At 42.6% G+C, this 12,284-nt stretch overlaps 1 long non-coding RNA gene across 1 annotated transcript in view; it reads left to right on the forward strand.

The window, feature by feature from the left end:
• The first annotated feature begins 3,879 nt into the window (after nt 1-3,879).
• LOC136367104 (uncharacterized) overlaps nt 3,880-12,284 on the forward strand; it is a 37,363-nt gene continuing 28,958 nt past the window's right edge. The window contains exon 1 of the long non-coding RNA XR_010744639.1: nt 3,880-4,019. This is a non-coding gene — a long non-coding RNA (uncharacterized lncRNA). The remainder of the gene's footprint in view (nt 4,020-12,284) is intronic.

A 12,284-nucleotide genomic window follows, 5' to 3' on the forward strand; every position in this document is an offset into this window, starting at 1 on the left:
CTTCTCTCTTTTATTTCAGTTTCTCCTGTACTCATTTCTGTTGTGTGGAATTTGAGGTTTCTCAATACACATTCCCTGCCCCCAGCCTGCGCACTCCCCACGGACCCGGCTTCCTCTCGCACATTCCACACTGGAGCGTACCACTTTGGAAGCAAAGTGGGCTCAGGGAAGAGTCCATCTGAAGCCTCTCTGTCCCAGGCCCGCTCCGTCATCATCCTCATCATCTTCACCATGCTGAGAGCACTTTCACCAGTGAAAATGCAAAGATAACGGTTCTCATGGCACTGAGAATTACAAATTCCTGAAATATTTCCAACATCAACCAGCAGAAAAGCAGGGTGATAGAAAACAAATGGTGACAGGAAGGCAACAGGGAAATAGGGAAGAGAAATTTAGGGCTGTATAGGCTAAGGCAAAAAAAGAGAGAGAGAGAGAGACAATAAAGTCAGGAGACAGGAAAAAAAAAACAGAAAGAGATTAAAAGCTGAGAAAATGTGAGGGCAAATCAAAGAATGAACAAATGAACCAGGCAGGCTGTAAAATGAAAGAGAATGAAATTAAGTGCATGGAACAAATATTCGGATAGTGATCAAGGATAGAGAGCAGATGCTGAATATGAGTGAGAGCCAAAACACAACAGGGATTAAAAAAATCTGTCAGAAGATTTGGGCAAATTCTCATTAAGTTTGTATTTGGTTTGATTTGAGTAACCCATCCCTCATTTTAATTTCAGCTTGTCTGCTAGGAATCTGGTGTATCCACAGCAGATTATTTTCAAGGGCTCTTGCTGGTTTTGTACTGGTTTTTTAACCAGTATTCATTGGGCCTGTCATCTGGGTAGGTCCAGGATATAAGTGTTGTGACCTTTGTGGGAGAAGGTTTCTTCTGTCACTTAATGTGTTTATGTTTAAAATACATGCTCAAACACATGGTCATCCAAACCTGCCTGCATCTCAGAGCACTGTTTCTGGGAAGTCTCGTGTTGCTGAGTGTTGTACTGGCACTCCCTATATCCACCCTGGAGAGGGGAAGCCCACAGGAAGAAGGATCTGTGTGCTGATGTGTGACTTCTGTATTAGGAACAGTTGCCATGTTGCAGTTCAGAGCAGCACAAGGAGCTGCAAAATTAATCAGGCAGAAAGGAACTGAACCAAATACAAACATTTCTCCCATATAAAATATCGAAGACAGGTACCATATAAAGCTTCATTTATGAGCTGCTCCCAGTGACAAACCATCTCTAGACTGGCAGCAGCAGCTTTACCATACATTTTTTAATAGAAGCTGTCTTCCTTTGGTACTGTACTTTTCCACACAAGCTTGAGGGGAAAGTAATTTAGTTTAATAGCAGCCACCCTCATTTTGAAGCAGGCCTTGATTTAAAGCCGGAAGTAATTAAATGTAATGAAGCCCCAGGCTTCTGCACCAGGATCAGAGCTGTGTTATTCACAGCCATACGTACACATCCTTGTTGCTAATGTGTTGATACTCTGGTTTTTGCAATCACTGTGGCCTAGGTTTTTAATTCCTGCTGGGCAGACTGTGGTACAGTATCTGTGAAGGTTAACAGCTTTACAGTAGTGGTCTGAAAACAAAAGGTAGGCTCATCTCAAGTCTGAGGAGATTTCTGCTTATGATTTAAATATGGCTTTTTGTGCTCTAATTCTCTTATTGCTTTTTGCAGCAGTGGTTTGTCAATTCCTAACCCTAAATAAAAGCCTTTAAGGCAATAATTCCCACGTTTCCCTTTTGACAGCAAGATTTAAAGTAAAGTTTGCCCTTTAAAGACACTTGCATAGTGCTGACATTTTTTCTCCTTTCCCTCCTCAATAATTTATTCAGATTTCTCTGGATATTCCCTAGGTGTTCTTAGAAGTCCCTTGCTCAGCTTGGTATCTCTATGGCTCCTTCTGTTTGGCTTGTTAGTACTTTGGGACAGGGCTTTTGGAAACTTCCTGAAGTCATTGGGAATTATGCCACTGGCTTGAACAGGGACAGACTTTTTAACCTTGTGTTAACTTAACTGGTAACAGAAACCAAATAGACCTCTCAGTGTCCCTTTCAAGTTACCAAGATCCAAATATCAGATGTAATGTGTGACAGAATCCCAAAAAGAGGGTCATCAAAACAATCGAATCATACAGGAATGCTGTGGGATCCACCCGCCAGTGTAAATAACTCTGTGACCTCAGTTTCATTATTCTTCCTTTCTGATGTCAATAACTTCCCACCATAAAAGTGTACCATGAAATGGAAGATATTTGAGAAGTCTGTCTACCAGCATGGCTCTCATATTCAGAAGTTAAGGAAAAATATATCTTTCAGTTATATGCATATATGTCTATATTTATACACAGTGAGACTGCATACTGATTTTTAAAACTGTTCTTTTTAATATGTTATAATAGTCTATTAAAAGCTGGATCATACCAAGGTTTTTAATGCAGAAACTCAGGACAGCAACCTCAGCTATCTCCCCCTACCTTCACCCAACAGACTGTGATTAGTGAGTCGTGGAAAAGTATTTTTTGTCCATACTCTAATCATTAATAAGGCTGAAATATGTCAGTGCCACAAACTCTAATCTCATCACGCCTCTAAATATACTATGTTGATTAGTTTGCCCTTACCAGACTATCCTCTACAAAGCCCTAATATTTTCATCATATAATTATTAGAAGTGTATGGTCCCAATATTTTTAACAAACAACTTTACTATAATTGCTCAACTAGGTCATGGAACTGGCTTAACAATGTGTTACACTATGGGGTTAAGCAGCATTTTGTGAGTGGCCAGTTTGTTATTCTGCTGTCCAAACTGGATATTCTACAGTTAGAGGTGAAGGATGCAAGTAGATCAGAGCTAATGGCAGTAACTTTCTTCTGGCAAAGCAGCACTTCCCATTTCCTGTTGATTTCCACATGGGCTGGCTGTTGGGTAGTATGGCCATTCCTTGTGTGGCTGAAAAAGCTGCTGCTTTCCATGGATACCTCTTTACAGCTATTGTAACCCTGAGCTCTCAGCCCTACACTAGGCCTCTTACAAGGTATTCACCTACATGCTGACTCCATGGATTACCGATCCCTGTTTTTCTTCAAGTAATTACTTTTGCATGCTAATGGGTGACCAGTGTTGCACATCCTAGTGTTCTGTTTGAAAACAGTGAATTTTCAAAGCACTATTAATATGGGTTGACATTCATGTAGACTGTTTTTTATGCTGCAGGTTATTTTAGTAGTCTGCTCGCTACCATCCTAGGTTTCTTTATCTTATTCCTTTTCTTAGACATCCAGCCTCTTTACTTGCAATGCCAGAGCAAAGGTGATCAAATGGCACTTATGTCTTTAGATGGTGGAGGATAGCCAGGATCAGGCCTTTCACAGTGGCAAGATTGTAGAGTCAATTGCAGGTCAAAAAAAGCTGTAGTCATTGCACCTTGGGCTAAACTTAAGTAGGCTTTTCCCCGTTTACTTGGTGCACTTAGTCTCTGCTTGAGATTACAGTTCTCATATAATGCAGGACTGAAAAATAACTCTGCAAGGCATAGGTTGCTCATATTTATGTTTTTGCCACTCTCTCCTCCCCCCTCCCCCCCCCCCCCCCCCCCCTTTTTTTTTATTTTCTGGACAGGCCATACACCTTAGAGTGTAAACTTTCTGTAGGAAATAGATGAAATGTATACAGTTAATAAGGTGTTCATGAAGTAAGAACATTCTTGATTTCCAGGTTTGGAATGATCCTTGAAAGACCTTGTTCATTTCCCAGCAGACTTGTGTATCTTTTGCATGTATGCAGAACAATTGCATTTCAAGGAAAGTGCTGTGTTACGGCCTTGTTACTTAACAGACCTGATTGTTTCTTCCACCTTATGCAGAGATGCCTTTCCAATTCAGTAGATCTTGAAAGATCATTCAGAGGAATAACATCAAAGCATGCCTTGCATAGCAGTGGAGACCCTTGTCTTTGAGACATACTTCGCATCTCCTAAGTGTCGGCTCTGCTCTCCACAAGAACACAGGTAATTTCTTATCTGTAAGACCTCCTGTAAACATGTCACCCCAACAGGCCCTTTCTGCCCTCATGAAATACAGGAAGGCCCTGCCAGCCAGGCCACAGCAGTGGTCCCTGGGCAGATCTGACTGCTGGAGCCCTGTCCTCAGCAAGGCACAGCAGGCAGCTGCGTGTTCACTACACACGTGGCAGGGTTTGTGGCCTGGAAGCCCCTCCGTCTTTCTGATTTCACAGCAGACCAGTGCTGTGACTTTGTGAACAGATTGGGAATTATACAGCAGCAAGCAATAGTCTCTCAGCTGCAGGGTTTAGGAACCTGCCTGAGCTATCAGGGAAAACTCTGGTCTCTGGCCCACCTTAGCAGCCCTCAGATGGGCAGCAGCCCAGCCCCAGCCTGAAGTGCAGCCTGCACACCAGAGGCATATGCCTTCACAGCTTTTAAGTTTGGGGGTAGTGTTGAGCTTTTAACACAGTGTGCAAGCTTTCGCTGCTTTTATTAATTACTTCTTCTCAAGTTTCCACATTTTATTTTATTATGTTAAAATTTCTGTAAGACAGTATGTTTTTTAAGCCCTTGTAGATTTTTACATATTTAAACCCCTGTGGGTTACTTCCAGTACAGTGATACAGCTTTTATCAAGGTACAGTTCTGGTAGTATATTCCTAAAATCTGCCATGAGATCCATATGTTTTCATGAAGTATATATGGGTAAACATAACAGCATATTTAGTCATATCTTGTCTTACCTGATAAAAACCCCAATTTTAAATAAATGGTGTTTATTCAAAAGTGATGCAAATTTTAATGAAACTGCTTTATGCTTTTGATGAAATTAAGTTGCAATATGTGCTAAGTTTCACAGCAATATCTGTGATGTTATGAACTAGTTGTTATATTCATGACATTATTAGCTGCAATTTATTAAACAAAGCACTAATAAACTGCAGTCACAATTTAGTCTGATGAAATTAACCTTACCATATATAAAACCAGCTCTTAAAAATGCATGTAGTGTCATATTTCACAGTTACCATGACCAACTCTCTTTACTCCTCCAAACTGGAAGGCAGACGTGCAATCCAAACTAAGCAAAGGAAGATAAAACCTGTTCTCAAAGTAGCAACACAAAACACCTAAAAATACTGTTCCATATGAGCATATTTTCTCAGTTTGGAAAAAAATCGTCTTCCTTTCTCATCATAACACATGCAGAGGTCTCTGCACTTCTCGCTTACTGCACAGCTTTCTACCGGCTGCTATAAACCGAGGGAGGTAGTTTTGGCTGCTTTATCTCAAAAAAGCAATGGATTTCGTTGAAGTCTTTCCCACAAGGGCACCGTTCAGCTGCTTGGGCAGAGCTGCTGTGCAGGCCGGGAAAGGAGGGCAGGGCTACACAGGGCTTTTGCTACAGCAGTGAGGGCACAGGGACAGGTGAGGGCACAGGATCGGTGAGGGCACAGGGATGGGTGAGGGTACAGAGATCAGTGAGGGCACAGGGCCGGGTGAGGGCACAGAGATGGGTGAGGGCACAGGATCAGTGAGGGCACAGGGCCGGGTGAGGGCACAGAGATGGGTGAGGGCACAGGATCAGTGAGGGCACAGGGCCGGGAGAGGGCACAGGGACGGGTGAGGGCACAGAGATCAGTGAGGACACAGGGACGGGTGAGGGCACAGAGATCAGTGAGGGCACAGGATCAGTGAGGACACAGGGACAGGTGAGGGCACAGGATCAGTGAGGACACAGGGACGGGTGAGGGCACAGGGCCGGGTGAGGACTCAAGGACGGGTGAGGGCTCATGGTGCGGCTGTCCGTGAGGCTGGGAGCGCTGAGCCCACAGTGCCAGTCCACCGCCTACCCCTGTGGGCCTGGGGACGAGGAGCGGTGCCCGGCCGTGTCCCTGTGGGCCTGGGGACGAGGAGCGGTGCCCGGCCGTGTCCCTGTGGCCATCGTCCGGCCAGCTTGGCTTTGCAGAGCTTCTCTTCATGTGCTGTGTCCCGACCTGGCGCAGGTGACCCTGCTCATGGCTAGTCGTGTGTCCTGCCTGTGCCGGGGCTCGGCCCTGCCCGCAGTGCCGTGGTGGCGGGGCTCACGCGTGAGGCAGTGCTGTGAGGGCAGGAGGTGTGGGTGGCGAGGAACACAGCCGGCGGTAGCACAGCCTGGGCAGTCTGGCCCACCTGAAACAGTCACTTTGCAGCTTTCCAGGCCCGTTAGCTGGCCTGGAGCACATGTGGCCTCGTGGTGGCTGCCGTGACAGAGATTCTGCCAGGCTGGGTGCAGGTGGCTGATCTTTGTCCGGCAGCACCTCAGTGGCAGCCCCGAAAGCTGGGAGGGGTTTGTGGGCTGGCTACAGAGAGGGAGCTGGAATCTGCCTTTAGGTCAGTTTGTCTTCTTCCAAAATAAGTATGTGGGCTACAACCAGAGTGGTTTTATAGCAGGTGAGAACAGCAGGTGTTTGCTAACACGTTTAAGAGTACAAGAAAAGGAGGGTGTGTATAGAGTAACTGGAGAGCAGGACAGGAGGGTCGTGTTTGCTTCCGCTGGGGAATTCTTGATTTGGAAGCGCCCCGGCTGCAGCAGCGTCCCGGGGCTGAGCAGGTGCCTGACACCTGAGCACCCACTGGGGCTCCAGGAGGCACACAGTGACAGCAGTGGTGATCGTTCCAGCATATTCAAAAAAACCCGGTGGAACACGTGTTCTCTGACTGCATATGATTTCTGAAAGCACGAGAAATCATCTTATACCTGGGTCTACTTTTTAAAGCAATGTACTGAGTGGTTAAATGCCTTAATGGCAACTATATGCAACCTGACAGCCGATACTTTCATGATGATACAAAGCTGTTAGACCTATTAAAAAGTCCAATAATCTAATCCCCTTAATAAGTGAAATTGAAATAATGTAAGTACATAATGCAAACATTGTAGTTGTTTTCCCCCTTTATAGCAATCTTACAGCTGTTGCTTTGCTGGGATTAATTTGTCTCTAAGGGGTTTCAACACTATCCTCCCCAGTGCATTATGAGAGCCTGTAATGTCATGTAATCGGGGCCATATTATTTTTGTCGAAATCTCTGGGAGTGATGTAAGAGGAAAAAGGAAACTAGCAAACTCCCAACCATTTGACCAAAGGTTAAATTAGTCTTGGCCTTCTCCCAGCCGGACATGAAACTTCTCAGTCAAACATTTGTTCTGCCCTGCTCAGAAAAATGTGATGTCTTTTCTTGTCTTTTCTCCCTCCCATGTTTGTTTTGTTTTGCTTTGTTTTTCTTTACCGATGTCACATGTTATCTTTAGTGTTATGCACATATTTGTTGAGGAACACATCACTGGGACAACAGATGTTACCTACTGGAAGGTCAAATCTTTGCTTCATGATTCTTTTAGATGCTATGGAATGCTATGGGCATGAAGACAACATTTTGAATAGGTCCTATTACCCTGTGCAAGAAAACTTTTATTTATTGCATGTAGTAGATGCACAATTTCAGTCCAATCCAGTCCAAACTGGCCCGAGCATGGCCCTTTGTAACACTCCCGAAGCTGTTTATGTGCTTGTAAGAAGCTAGAAAATCACAGCGGCAGTGTTTGGTAGGTGGTATGAGAGTCTCCCTGCAGACTGTCTCCCCCATGCACAGTCTGAGGACCTCCTGGTAGTGCAGAGTAACAAGCATCTGTTGTGTGTGTTCTCATGTCCATTCCCATGTGCAGTGATAGGTTCTGGTTTAGATTTTTTTTTGTTTCTTAGATGTATGTGTACACATTTCCGGCAAAAGATGGTAAGTTTTTTGAGGTTCTTTTGCTTGTTAGGTAAGAATATCGATTGAATTGCAAAGGGCTGATATTGAAGTGTTCTTTTCTATGTTATGGGCTAGTAAAGTCTGAAAAGATTGAAAAATTGGTCTGGCCTTTAAGAAGTCTGTCTGCTTGTCACCATTCTTTGGTGTGGAGGATGGGTTGGGCTGCCACAAGAAGACATTTCTAAGCAGAGTCAGCTGAATTGAGGCTGTCATGACCAGAAAAAATTCTCTGGTGCACTGAACTATGAAGAACATTCTGAATGGGAATGAAGCAGGGGAATGAACAGGATGACAGGTGTACTTGGGTATTAAGCCTTGGTGAGAGTTCAGAGATGTTCAATATTTTGCAAAAGTCCAAATATTTCGTAATGCATCTGAATTTATGTCTTCTTTTATATGTTTTTCTGCTCATGTCTAGTTATATATTTGAAAAACTGCCGGAAGTCCAGGTGCCAGTGGGGGCCAGTTCAGAGGTACATATTTGGGCTGCCTAAAGAGTAAAATCATAATAAAAATGCCGTTTATATTCATCAGAATAACAAATTTATATTTTAAGTGATCAAACAATAGTCATATAAAGAAGCCTGACTAATAACTAAAGAATTGTTATAGTACTGATCCCATCAATTCCTTTGTTACACTAAATAATATATTTTAGTGTTATCTATTTCCACAGAGCTTTAAACAGCAAACAGTATGAAGATGTCTATTTAGATTGTGTTGCTTTTCTTTTAGTTAAAACATTTTCTGAATTATAGATTTGTATGGAAATCACCAGCAGCTGTTATAGAAACATTAAGAATATAATTGAGGCTTGTGCATTTGAAATTTTTACCAGGCTTAAATGTTTCCATCTCATTTGAGCTTCTGAATAAAGTCACTGGAATTTGTTAATAGTGATGGGCCCTTTCAGGTTATTTAGGAGAATCTTTCGATCCTTGCAAGTGAAGCTGCAATTAACTAGTGTTATGTATTGCTGTTTGCTAGTTCATGTACACTGTATATGAGCAAGGAATAGTTCAAAAGTTAATGTTCTTTTCCCTTAGCTCTGCTGGGTGGACTGTGGCCACCCCATGGGAAGAAAGGGTTCAGAAGTGACCTTGCAAGTTATTCTCCTTGGGAAGAAACAAGTTGAGAGTCTGGTTGGGGAGTGCTCTCCACCCTTGGGAGGAACAGCTTGCATTGCATCACTTGTTTGCACTGGCTTGAGCATATTAGTGTAGTTGTGAAGGCAAATAAATTGTTTGTAGTGCTTGGTATCTTTTAGGAGGGAATTGCACTGTAATTGCGCTGTGAAAAGAAAATACCAGGAGCTTAGAGCAAGGAGCTACTGTGACTATATGCTGTTTGTTCAGTATTAGGCAGCAAAAAGAGGACTGAGGCTGGTAATAAAAGAGTAGAGGAAAATAATGTACAGGCCTGCATAAATAACACTGTGTAAATGTTTAGGTGCATAAGGAACCAAAATAATTAAGTGGCAAGAGTTTAAGAAAAAGCATATCAACATGAACTATCTGTTTACTTTACAAAATCATTAACCTTTAGGATGGTGATTGTCAAGAACTCAGAATGAACTTCTGCTAGTTTCTGTTCATGTGTTTTTTCTCTATATAAATTTTTCTAAAATTATAGGGTTTTTTACTTAAAAGCATGCACTTTCTTCCTTTTTTTTTTTTTTTTAACATTCTCAAGACATTAATGTACCTGTGTTACAGTGGAGTTGTTTATTGGCATCTTGGTGTTTTCAGTCCTCAGGATTTCACAACAGTTAGTAAGAAGCTCTAATCAGGATTCCCTGAGGGTGACACTGCATACGTAGTTATGGAGCTTTGCCATCAGCCATCAATAGCTGTGAGTTAAAAACATACAGCATTGGCTGTGATTTGAATTAATCAGGGTAAGATTAAAATAAGATTCCCAAATTAGGAACCTGGACAAGATGAATCTTGCTCTAAATGGATATGTCTGTGCTGGACGTGCTGACACCTGCTCTGTGTGTCTCATCTCCAGCTGCCATCTTAAAGGATCCAGTCAACAGGGTCACCTTAGGAGGGTAGAGCTCTCCCCTGAAAGCCACTGCCTCCACTGGCTGGACCTCAGTTAGGAATCTTGGGTTGGGTTCCGTCTCTAGACTCAGCTTTTCGAAGATTTTTAGTCAGGCTGCAATTAATTGGTGTTAAGCACAACCAGCCCAAACTGATCCCTAATTGCTTCCTTGAGTTAATGCCTCACAGATACCCAAATACCTCTATATCCTAGGTTTTTGTAGGTGCTGAACACAGTTCCCAGTGAACTCATCAGGGATGAACAGTGCTGAGGTCCTCTGCAAACTCACCTGTTGTGGGGAGCAATTGTGGGAATGGGGAGAGAAAAGGAATGCAGGGGGTTGAAATAAATAATAAAAATAAACAAATCACAGGCGTATCCAAGATGGAGCTTGCCACTTGGCTGTGGAGAAACAGGAAACAGCACACCAGAACTGCAGGAGACTGATACAAGTGCTGAAAAGCTCATCTGTCTATGGTCAAGCTGTGGTAAAAGCTGGTGGTACTATTTATTAGCTGAGAGATGCTGCTCTGAGTCTAAATTTGTAAAAGTGAGTGGCTAGTGTGGCTATGGTCACAAGGAAAATCAGACTCCATAGGGCCTTGAAAGATCATTAGTTCCAAAGAATTTCAGGGGCTTTCCTCAGCTTAGTTTGTCAGAAGTATAAATTCTACTCCTACAGATTTTTAGACAAACTGAATTCCTCTTCAAGGGTCTCATCTCTGTGTACATGTTTGCATGTATTAATTTTTCCTTTGCAATAGTAGAAGTAACAAGCCAGTACCAAGCAGGTCACTCTAGGAGCCAGGAGATCCATGCTTAGGCCTAGCCTTTGCAGCAGATTGTCCTCTGTAATCTTGGGATGAACTACTCCATTTTTTTCTCAATCACCTTCTTGTCTATAAAATTATAATAATAATTATTTTCTTCAAAGATTTTCATTTTACTTTTAAAACCTTCAAGGCCTATACCAAATCTAGGATGTTTGTAGAGGACAGTGATGGTGTGGTTTTAATCAAGTGCATACAAATAATCAGGTGATTAATTAGCAACTTCTCCTTTTTTTGTGCCATGAAGGAGCAATGACAAAGATGTTGCAAAAGAAAGCAAATATTGTTGTCCCTGCAGGCCATTGCAGCTGAAATAACTTGATTTTATTAGAACGGTTTCAAAATGGATGCTTACCTTGTAACTGGAACTCCCACAGTTCTTGTAACTTCGGTTTGTAGATCATCCAAAGCCTGTTTGTGTTGTAAATGTATTCCATAGGAAGTGATGATATCTACAGTCTCATGAAGAGAGGACAAGTTTCTTTCCAGGTCTGAACTTCTTAAAAATCCCTGACATAAATAAGCAGCTGAAGCAAATGCATGGGCTTGGATTTTATATGGATTCTGGAAATTCTGAATATTGTATGAGGTTTATGTAACTAGATGTCTTATATGCAGAGGAACCTTTTTATTTGAATTTCTAAAATAATACCACTTAAAGGACAGTTGTAGAGGAGGAAACTGTGCAGGAGATCAAGTGCATGACTGGGAGGGGGGCACGAGGCTGTACGAGGTGTGCTAAGGACTGTGGGGAAAAGAGGAAGTGAAAAACCATCTAAGCCTCCCACTCTCCATTCCCATCTGTAAATCTTGTCCTGGTTTATCAATTTTTCTCTCTGCTCAGCAGCATCTACAGTTGCTCAGATCCTAATTAGCCTGTGGTTGCAATGGTTTGCAACTCAAGCTAAAGTAATCGAGCATGTCTCCCAGAGCTTTAATAACATTCAAAGCAGGGAAAGATTTAAAAACCTAGCAAGTTTACTTTTATCTTAAAGGTTATGAAACATGTTTGAACAACGAGTTCTGAACATACACTGTGTTTGCTGCTGCTTAGTTGCCCAGTAAAAGGAGATTAAAAAATTATTTGCTGTAAAGCTTGATAACCGTAATTGGGGAAAAGGTGTGTTGGAGTGGAAAGGATGGTTGAGATAGGCTTGTGCAGATGTACAGCCCTATCCTGACTTCCCAAACACTGGCTGCAGTGCCTGAGCCAGAAAACTCAGAGATGTTTGCTGCCTTGGTTCTGCACTCTGAATCACCCAGGAACACAGTCCAATGAGAAGCTACTGCCTGGCCTTCCCAATGTTTAATTTCTGGAAAATACCAGCAGAGACTGTATGCATATTCAGGGCTTTGCCTCAGCCCAAACCTTTGGAGAGGCACCATTTACTCCAAGAGAAAGAGGAATTAAGAAGGGAGAAAGAAGTCCAATAGGAAGAATAATAAGGAAGAAAAGTTGCTTGTCCTGAAACTATGTAAAACAAAGACAAATTGGAAGAAGCCCATCAGTTTGATTTCATTTCTCAGGCAGAATCTGCTGGTGTCTCAAAACAGTGCGCTGTGCAACATGGTTCTTGCTGCTGAACACAACTTCCAC

This window comes from Sylvia atricapilla, chromosome 13, assembly GCF_009819655.1.
Source record: "Sylvia atricapilla isolate bSylAtr1 chromosome 13, bSylAtr1.pri, whole genome shotgun sequence".
NCBI classification, from domain to species: Eukaryota; Metazoa; Chordata; class Aves; order Passeriformes; family Sylviidae; genus Sylvia; species Sylvia atricapilla.